Raw genomic sequence first — 10,081 nt, 5'->3', positions numbered from 1 at the left:
CAATGCCTTACTTTTTTATATTTACATGATACATAAAAAATAAAATTAAAAGCCTTTTATATAAAATATCTCAAATAAAAAAAGAGAACAAGCATTTTCCTTTTTTGTCCCGATTTTGCATATTGATAACACAAAAATTTCATTTCTACTATCCATTATAAATATTATTATAAAAGTTTTTAAGGCATGAAGTTTAATTTTTTATTTTGAAATAAATAATTTTTAAAAAAAGCAATTTAGAAAAAATTAACAGGCTTTATCCACCTGAATAAAAAAAGTCAAAAAGCACCAGGAGCATATGCTGTAGTATAAATTTTGTTACTTTTAGCTTTTCGTTTTTTTTATGTTTGGCCACAACTTCTGCCAGAACTTCTCCTTTTATCTTTACGCTGAGCAATAGCAAGCGAAAAATTATTTTCTAAGTTCTCGTTACTTCTTTCTAGTTCCAATGCTTTGACGTGGCCCAAATTAAAGTTTTCAATGACCTCACACACAGCAATCTCAAGTCTCTTTTTGGATACGGACACCTCTTTTGGACATTTCCTCCATATACAACTATGGAGGCTTTCGTTTAACACTCCGTCGGGCGCGTCTCGAAACTTACGGCATCGGGCGCGATGTATCTGTCAGATACATCTCTGTTTTGTGTGTTTTCTGTTAATATGTATTACTTTAAATCTCCTATTTTTACTCTTTTAGGTCCAGGCTTTTACACCCGGACCTTTTATTAGTTTTTTATGTATATTTTTAATTTTTATATATTTTTAATTTTTATATATTTTTTAATATTTTCAATAATAATTTTTATTTATTAATCACAAACGCTATTACAAAAGTTAAATGCTGTAAAAAACATTTAATTAAACATGTTAAACTGTTGAAAAAGTATAAAAAGGACAGTTATGCACAAATAATACATAATATAAAAGTGACAAATCAATTATTATACATAATTGAATCCGATTCTAAATTTAAGTCAAATTTTTTCTTCCGATCTGTTTTGCCCATTTAAGTATTATTGTCCTTTCCTACATAAAAATAATCATTATTAACATCATCATCGAGTTCTGAGTCATTATAAACACTTTTACTGCCATGACAATCAACTTCACGTGTTTCTAAAATATCTTCTTCGTCAGCATTACTTTCATCAAATTCTTCAGCATTTAATTCCTCATTTCCATCACTAAATAGAATACTATGAACTAGGTCTTTCTGATTTTTCAAATCTAAAAAGCGTTTAGCACTCATCGTAGGAAAAAGATAAATCAAAAACGCTCAGGGAATCTCGATACTTCATGTAGCTTCACGAGACAAACGTTATCGGGCGCGTGTATCTAACAGATACAAAATTCCAAACAAGCTTAGAAACAGGAAATACTCCTACACCGAACTGGTCACTACTGCATTCCAAAGTAGCAGGGGGCCAGATGGACAGATACTGATAAGGTCAATGTCGTAAGAAAATGCTTTAGGGGACAAAAGCAGAGATATTGATACGCCTGTATCTGTCAGATCAACGCGCCCGATGGAGTGTTAAGTTCTGGGTCTTGCCAGCAACACACCGTTTTAGAATTTCATCAGACGCCAGCCTTTGGTAGACAGGCATAATTTTCTCTACAATTGTTTCTGAAAGGTACATCTTCATTTGGGAATGCTTTGGTTTGGTACCTGTTACTAAATTTCTTTGATAAAAGCACCATGAAGATGCACCTTCAGGATTCAGGACACTTGCTATGTTTGGGTTTGGCATCTGTGGATGAACTGTGCAGTAATGATGCATACACAGCCGTCTTCATTTTATTTATATCTGGTGCATTATCTTTTATCGCTTTGCTATAGTAATTTTGTAACTTCATAATGCCAGCATCAGTCAAATTTCCCTTCTTACGGCCACCTAAGGTAACCTTTTTTATGCGCCACTCTTTTACTTTGTTCTGTAGTGCAGTACCTAGTCGCTTAGCTACGTGATTTAAACATTCCTCCTTGGCGATTTCTATGTCCCTATGTCTGTGAAAAATATAAACGTCTTGGAATCTCCATCACTTAATATTAATGTGTAGCGCATACTACATTTACTTACTGACCGAGACCACATTATCTTCGCAGCATACATTTCCATGGAGCCAGAACTCCTTTCAAATTTTTTTTCGCATTCTGACAAATGTCCACTTTTCCACACCTGATACTCAACAGAATCAGAACCAAGATCACTTGCTGTCATGGTACAGTCATGGCAATACTTTGAGAGGATTTCATAATCAATTACCAATCCTGTGAGGATGTCGATTACAATGCCCATGCCAGATTTGTGCCATCATAAGAAACACTGATATTTAAAATATCATCGGCTTTTAGAGATGAATCCACATTCATGTGTGATTCTTATCTGTCACGAGCACTGGAGCATTCGATTTTTCACTTCTTTGTTTTTTATGGATAAATTGTGTAAGCACTTAGCAAAAGTTTTCTTATCCATCGTGGGCATATTTAATATTGCAGAAAATCTCTCTAAGGCTGCATGTCCTCGTCCAATTGAAAGAAAGGCATTAACAAGTTTGTTATTTACATCAAACGCTGAATTGCTATCTTCTCGAATGGCCAAAAATGGCTTTTGCGCCAATAATACTTAATTAACTAACTAACTAACTATCTTCTCGACGGCTTGAGAATTGAGCCATGAGACTCGCCACAGGATTGACATACAAGTTCAACTTTTATCGAGTAGCCAAGTGACTGGTGTTGCACAACACTTAGATTGCACTGCTCACAAGTTTTACATGGCACTTCCATGAGCAAGTCTTTCCACTTATCTTAACTAGTCAGAATATAACTTGCCTCTGACTTTACAGATGAACCCACAACAGATACATCAGCGACTGATGAAAAACTTGATATACTAGTGGAAGGTGGATCAAGAGCTGCAGCATCAGAAATTTTCTGACGATATTTTCTTGAAATATCTCCCAACATACGGCGTCTTTTAGTTGGACGGCATTTGGGTTTACGATATTTTGTTGATATCAAATCCATTTCTTAGATATAAAAAGTGAAAAATAACAACGTAGTAAGTTTTGACCAAGAAAAGAACAAAGCAATAAGAATGAGCAAACAAAACAATAAGAACAAGTAACAAAATAAAAACAAGAATAGCACAAATAACTCTACGTTGCCAGATTTTTATTTTTGAAATTAAACATGATATCAAATAATAAAATAAGGATTTTCTAATAGAATATAGTTCCTTAGAAAGAAGCTTTCACACTGGAAGTAAGATTGCATAAGCGTTGGTGTTTGACAGCTAGAGGGGCATGGCACAATGTAAATAAAGGGGAGTGGCACCTACAAAAAGGCTTAACTCAAAAAATAATTAACAAATTTAAAAAAAGATTTCTGATAATGATAGAGTACCTTAAAATGTATCCAAATTAATTAAAAACAAAAAATAGATTTTTTTTTTTTGATAAATTTCTAGGATTTTAGGTGTCCTCTGTAGCCTTAAACTTATTTCGGTCAACAGCTTTGTTATCAGCAATAAGAGAAATTACGTTAAAATTTGCTTTATGCAAAATACATAAAGCTTCTCTCGTTAGACGGAGAAGATCACAGGCACTAAGGCCACCACTTCCTCGTAAGGGGAATATATCGAAGCAATCATAAATGCTTGAATAGATGTAGCTTCCACATTTTCTCTATTCTCTGAAAAACCAGTAATTTGATTACCTTTATACAAAATCTTTAACTTAATGTAAATTTCATCAAGAGAGAAATTTACGAGCCTTTTGTTTTCTGTAAGCTTCTCATATTTTCGCTTTAATAAAATGGACATTATTCTCTACTCTTGTGCTACAGTTCAAGCTTAACACATGTAATAATTTTTAATGGAATAATTGTAAAATGGTGACACAAGTGTCAAAATTTTACAATTCAATATTGATCTGTAACAGGATGGGGACACAACAAATAAAGACGCAGTAAAGCGATACATGTCGGTACTGTATCTCCTGGAGGTCTAAGGCTTGAATGCCAATTTTAACTGCTCACAAATGAATATTAATTTTTTTTTCTTCACAATTTGGATATTGATCCATTAACTAGTGGAAGTGAGCTACAATTATATTTAAATTATTCATTTCAACATTTGTTTTTGAGGCACTTTTAACGGTGGATACTCCAAAAAGTTAATATGCCATTACTTAGAAGATGCGGGCGAGATTCTACTTTCCTCGTTCCCTATGTAAACCTATGGTTGGTTGGTTGGTTTAAGTTAACTGGCACAAGACCCAGAAGTGACTATACTGCGCCAGTCACTAGGTAAAAGAGTTGCACTTTTACTTATATCAATGAATACAGTCCTATTGTTTTGATGAGATTGTGATGTATAGGGTCACCAGGCCCGGACTGGGATCTAAAATCGGCCCGGGCATATTAGAGATATCGGCCCTCTACTTCACATAAACACCGCGTACGCGGCTCTTAATGTATCATTTTTAGGCATTTTTTACTTATAAATTCTCATGAACGTAAGTTAATTTAACGAAGTAAGAAAGTAGATAAAAATTGCTTTATAATCCTTTATAGAATATATTTCAGTTTAAAATACATGGTTCTTATGAGGAAACATAGGTTGATAAAATCAAGATGAAGGTGAAAGAGGAAGGGTAAATAAAAATATTTATTATACTACGCATGCATGAATGATTTATATAAACATTTTTTTTAAATAGATTTAATGCTTCTTCAAAAGTCATTAAATTAAAATTTAATTTAATGACTTTTGAAGAAGCTCACTATTTTCTGCCACTTTATCGATTATGTCGTCGCTATCTAATTTCATTAATAGATCTTTTTCTATTGCCATTACCATGAGAGCATTCAAATTATCCGAAGTAAAAGTACTCCTCATTCATTTTTTAATTACTTTTAATATAGAGAATGATGTTTCACAAGCCACCTGACTTATTGACAATGTTAGTGAAAATTTTAATGCTGGACCAATTAAATTGTAAGAATTGGTCAATTAATTGAATCTCTGTAATATCTTGTAGCAACAAATAACACATTTTTTGCACGCACTGCGTGTCTCTCATTTTAGTCTTACTTCTTCTGTTTCCAAAGTAAAGTCGTTATCTTCATTTGAATGATTTTCTCTGATTATTTTATAAATTTCTAAGTCTGAGTTTTTCAGTTTTTCCCAATGTGCTAAATTTCTTTGTTCAATCCGCAAATTTTCACCTATAGCAGTTTCGTCAAATTTTAACAAGAGTTAGCTTAACTCATTTAGTTCGCCAGATTGAAGCTTGTTGAGACGTATTTCAGGGAAACGTTTCGGATCTAGATAGCATTTCAAGCTTTTCCCACATTGGAAAAAGCCCCGTATTGCAGAAAATTCAAAGTTGCTTCACAAAATTATGTGGTGAAAATTACAGTATTCACTTTTGCTGGACACCGTCCCATGTTGGCATACGCGGGAATGACCGCGCTGATACCGCGGCTAAAACCACTCAAAACGTATGCAGGAACCTCTTAACACCTTTGGATCTGAAACGAATATGTAAATTTGCAATACAGCTGGCTTGGAAACAACACTGGAGCAAACAAAAAGACAATAAAATGCATGAAATTTTTCCCTCTCTAGAAGACCACAAATTAGTATCCGTTGATCGCAAAACCAAAGTTATAATTAATAGACTGCGTATTGGTCATTCCCGTTTCACCCATAAACATTTACTGACTGCTGATCCTGCACCTTGTTGTTCTCTATGTCAAGTCGACATAACAATTAAGCATGTTTTAACCAACTGCAAACGATTCGAGCACTTGAGGAACAAACTCTTTGGCAGCTCTTACCCTGATCTTAAATCCTTAATCGGTGACCCTATACATCACAACCTTATTACGTTTGTTAAAAAAAATAGGACTATACTCCCTGCATTAAAAATAAAGTATTTTTTTAACCTAGTGGCTGGCGCAGTATAGCAATGTTTGGCTCTTGTGCCAATAAACTTTAATCAACCAACCAACCAACCGGATCTAGATAGGAAAATTGGCGTACAATTTTCCATTTGCGGGAAACCGGCGTTCCATTGACGCTACAACTACGCTAAAAATAATGTTATGAACGTATATCTTAAATGCAGTGGTTTCATCATCAAAAGCTGTTTTATTCGACACTGTCTCACCTGGCATCGATACTCTTTTCTTCAATCTTTTTTGTGGAAACTTAGTTTGAATTTCTATTTCAGTTTCTTCATAATCTCTCTCTATTTTTTTTAGTTCTGAACACGTTTGTGATACCATTCCAAAAGCTTTTAAGATGTCTAAACCGGAGGTTTGCAAATATTGGGAGTGCGGTGTAGTTAATTCAAATATTCTTGAGAATATTTTGGCGGTGATTACAGTTTCATGTTTTAAAAATGATTCTAAAAATATTTTTGCCTTTGCACGGATATCTGGCTTGAAATTTGAATTTTGTTGTATAATTTCTAAACTTGCAATCAATGTGACATAAAACGGCTTTATAGTTGAATCTGAGTTTGAAAATGAATATTCTTCAAAAGACGGAAATTTAGGTGATAAGCTTAACTACAAGTTTATTTTTAGCGTTTTTGGAAAAATTTTAAGATAGATTTAAAACTTAAGAAACTCTCATTAACATACTATTGCAACTTATTTAAAAAATAAATAGCTACCAATAAATTTTTTCATTCCTTTTTGTACGGCAGTTCGAATTTAGATCACATCTATAGTTAATATAGAAAAATTAAATTATTAAAAATATTATTTAAGGAGAGTAAGGTACTTGCCTAAATTTAAGGCAATATTATGAAGGACTCAACATGCAGCTATTATTGCTAGGAAACATTGTTGATGTGGCATGACATGCCCAGACTGTGGCAAGGGAATCTTCTTTTTAAAATTTAAATGCTTCTCTCTACAGTGTTTCTTGTCAATACATGCGCCTTGTTGTATCTGAAACAAAATAACCAATTAGCCTAATTAAATTACAGTTTTTATCATATCTCTTTTACCAAGTTGGAAGCAGTAGCAGTACCATAGACTGCACAAGCGTAATCTATACGTGATAGTACGTAAATGTTCCAATTTCATGGAATATCCTAAAGAATTATGTTGCTTAACATCTAAAGCAAAACTACCACAACTAGTGCATTTTATTTTTTGCAGCAACGACGACCACATTGATTTATGAGTAATCACATAATTTGCTTCAGGCGAAGCAATTACTGAATAATCCTGTACTTCAGTATTTTGTAAAGAAGAATTTTCTTTACATGTTGAGGGTAAAACATCCTCAGATGTTTTTGACCATCTCCTTTTAGCAGCAGCAATAAGTGCTTTCTTTCGTTTTGAAGGACGACCTTTTATTTTTCTCCATTTAGAAGAAATGACCTCCATTTCTAAAAAGTATTTCTTTATAAAGAAAAGAAAATAGTAAAACTAAATAGTATAAATTTAGCTTTGATTAAACTTTTTTTTTTCAATCAATTTTGTCACAGAAACACAAATACAGTTAGAAAATTCTGTTGCCAACAATCTTAATTTTCATATTAATTTTGTAAAAATAAATACATTGTTTATTTTTGGTTGGTAAAAATGATTCTGCTTCATAGTTTCGTTTTGACGAACGACAGAAAAGGGGCGTGGCTTCATAATGTGAAAACGAAATTACCCTATAACTTCTCAAAAAATGGCGAAATTTTTAATAAAAATTTTTTTCAGTTGAAAAAGCAATGAAACAAGTATCTAAATATTGCTAAAACCACTGGCTCCGGTAAAGAATGTTCATGGGTATATTCTCCTGTAGCACAACTCTTGTTATATTTACACCAACTATCTTCTCCGATAGGGCACAACGAATGTTGCGGGTTTTGATCTGTCGAAAGTTTGTGAAAATAAATAGCCCAAATGGCTTTCGACATTTCTTCAACAGAGGTTTTGGCATTGCGACGAATTGCTAAGCCATAGTATTTCTGTAAAAGTAATATTTCGGCATCAGTGAGCCGACCACGTCCAGAAATAGATTTTCCATCTGAAAGTTTCTTCCCTTGATTTTCTTTTTTTACTACTTTCAACCTTGCGCCCATTCTCTTCTGGACGTGGCCCATACACTCCAATTTTACAACTTCAGTATCGCCCTATAATTTAGACTCCTTCACTTTCAAAACCCCATAGAGTCTCCTAAATATTCAATGTAGCGCACATTTCTTGTTGACTCTGACCTCTTAAAAATGCGAAGTACGCCTTCTGTCTCCATCCCACCACTAGGTCCGTCGTAGTTCTTATGGCATGTTTCACAACTTTTTCCACTTATTTTGCATTTAAAGCAATATTTTGTCAAACATTCATAGTCGACAACTTTCCCATTGTCCACAGAAATGGCTGTGACAACACCATTGAAAGAGGTATGGCCTCTTTTTTGCCAAGAGCCATCTTGTGATATAGATATATCTCGAATGTTATTGTTCGATACAACAGCAATTTCCACCCTTTTTTGTAACGATTTGTTGCGTACTTCTGTCAATCCTTTTTTTATAGGTATGATTAGTCTTTTAAACTGGTTGGAAGGAGGAGGTAAGTTCATTACAGAACAGAGTGTTTGAGCAGCATTTCTTCCTTTACCAATACACCGCATTGCATAGGCCAAGGGAAGATTTATTTCATATCCAGCATTAGAAGAATGGGAAGTACATGTTGTCACAGAATGTTGGCAACATTTGCAATGAATGCTTATAGAACGGATTCTAAATTGTGAGTAAGGGTCTTGATATAAATAATAATTAGACGGGTGAGCAACATTTAACAATAAATTTAATTAAACAAATAAGTAACATATCGGACATGACATTTTCATGCCAACACAACCTTGGACATCCCTAATACTAAAGTAAAAATAATACAGTTCTTGTACGTTTTCCCTCTTAGGGGAATAGTTTAATCATTCTCCCTTTCAATTTGGATTTTCCCTTTTTGCTTTTACTCTAAATCTCACTCCTCCGTCCTTTGGAGAAGCATCTGGCTTCAGAAGAAGACGAAGCGTCTAACTGAAATCCTACTAAGAAACAAACAAACAAGAAGAACAAAAAACATACAGAAATATACGTTGAAAAAATTGTAATTATTTAACATATAAAAATGGGTAGACGGAAAAAAAGGTCCCGGTGAAAAAGGTACAGAAAAAAGGGTCCCTGAAAGAAAAAGGTACCTCCATAGGGAAAATCTGTAGGGATATTTCCCCTCTCGCTTTCTGGGCAGCATGAATGCTTCTCGCTGTTTCAATGAATATTCTTTTTATCTGTAATAATTCAGATTAGATCATTGAGGTAAGGGGGGAACTTATGGGCAGGTTGTATTACGCTTTTTTTAAAAATTTCATTTATTTATTCTTCTTTGATTATTTTTTAAAGCGGGAAGGTACTATTTAAATTTTTCAATAATGTTTTACTTTTTTTTTGTAATTTTTTTAAGTGAAAAATGTGTTATTTTCTATTTTAAATTATATTTTGTGAAGAAGTTGCTAATGTGAGGCTTAAAGTAGCCAATCGGGGAAGTTGGGAGGATTTATGTGTTGGATGTTTATTCGTGATTGGAGGTGAAAGTATTAGTCCTTTTTAATTAGTTGAAAACGCGCGACGCGAATAAAAAAAAAACATGCACGGAACAGCAAAAAGCGCTTCAATCTTCTCATTTCAAATATTTTCCCCTACAGAATTTTCCCTACACAGGTACCTTTTTTACCGGGTCCTTTTTTTTCCTAGAACCATAAAAATGCAAGAGCTCAGTGAAATATGACTCCGAAAATTCTAAAAAAAAAATTAAATTTTCAACACAGATTTACATAATTAAGGATAACATTATAAACAATTTATTAACTAAACATTAGACAAACTATATGCATTATATTTATTCGTTCATGTGATATACAATCTTGACAAGGCGTCTGCATTTCCATGTGCACTACCTCTCCTATAAGTAATTTTGATAGACTGAGCAGATGCCTCAATCTCTCATTTTCTAAACGCTGTTTCTCAAGCTGAAATTCATGTTCAAGCCTTTGATTTTC

At 33.6% G+C, this 10,081-nt stretch overlaps 1 long non-coding RNA gene across 1 annotated transcript; it reads left to right on the top strand.

Annotated features, from left to right (window-relative positions):
• Window positions 1–6,145: 6,145 nt before the first annotated feature.
• On the top strand, window positions 6,146–9,833 carry LOC147808116 (uncharacterized). The gene is made up of 3 exons (XR_015434887.1): window positions 6,146–7,510; window positions 7,922–9,132; window positions 9,794–9,833. It is a non-coding gene; the product is annotated as an uncharacterized LOC147808116 (long non-coding RNA).
• Window positions 9,834–10,081: the final 248 nt, after the last annotated feature.

Source organism: Parasteatoda tepidariorum, chromosome 6 (genome assembly GCF_982258835.1).
Source record: "Parasteatoda tepidariorum strain Cologne lab strain chromosome 6, Ptep-v5.0, whole genome shotgun sequence".
Classification (NCBI taxonomy): domain Eukaryota; kingdom Metazoa; phylum Arthropoda; class Arachnida; order Araneae; family Theridiidae; genus Parasteatoda; species Parasteatoda tepidariorum.
This window is presented reverse-complemented; position numbering and strand designations above follow the sequence as displayed.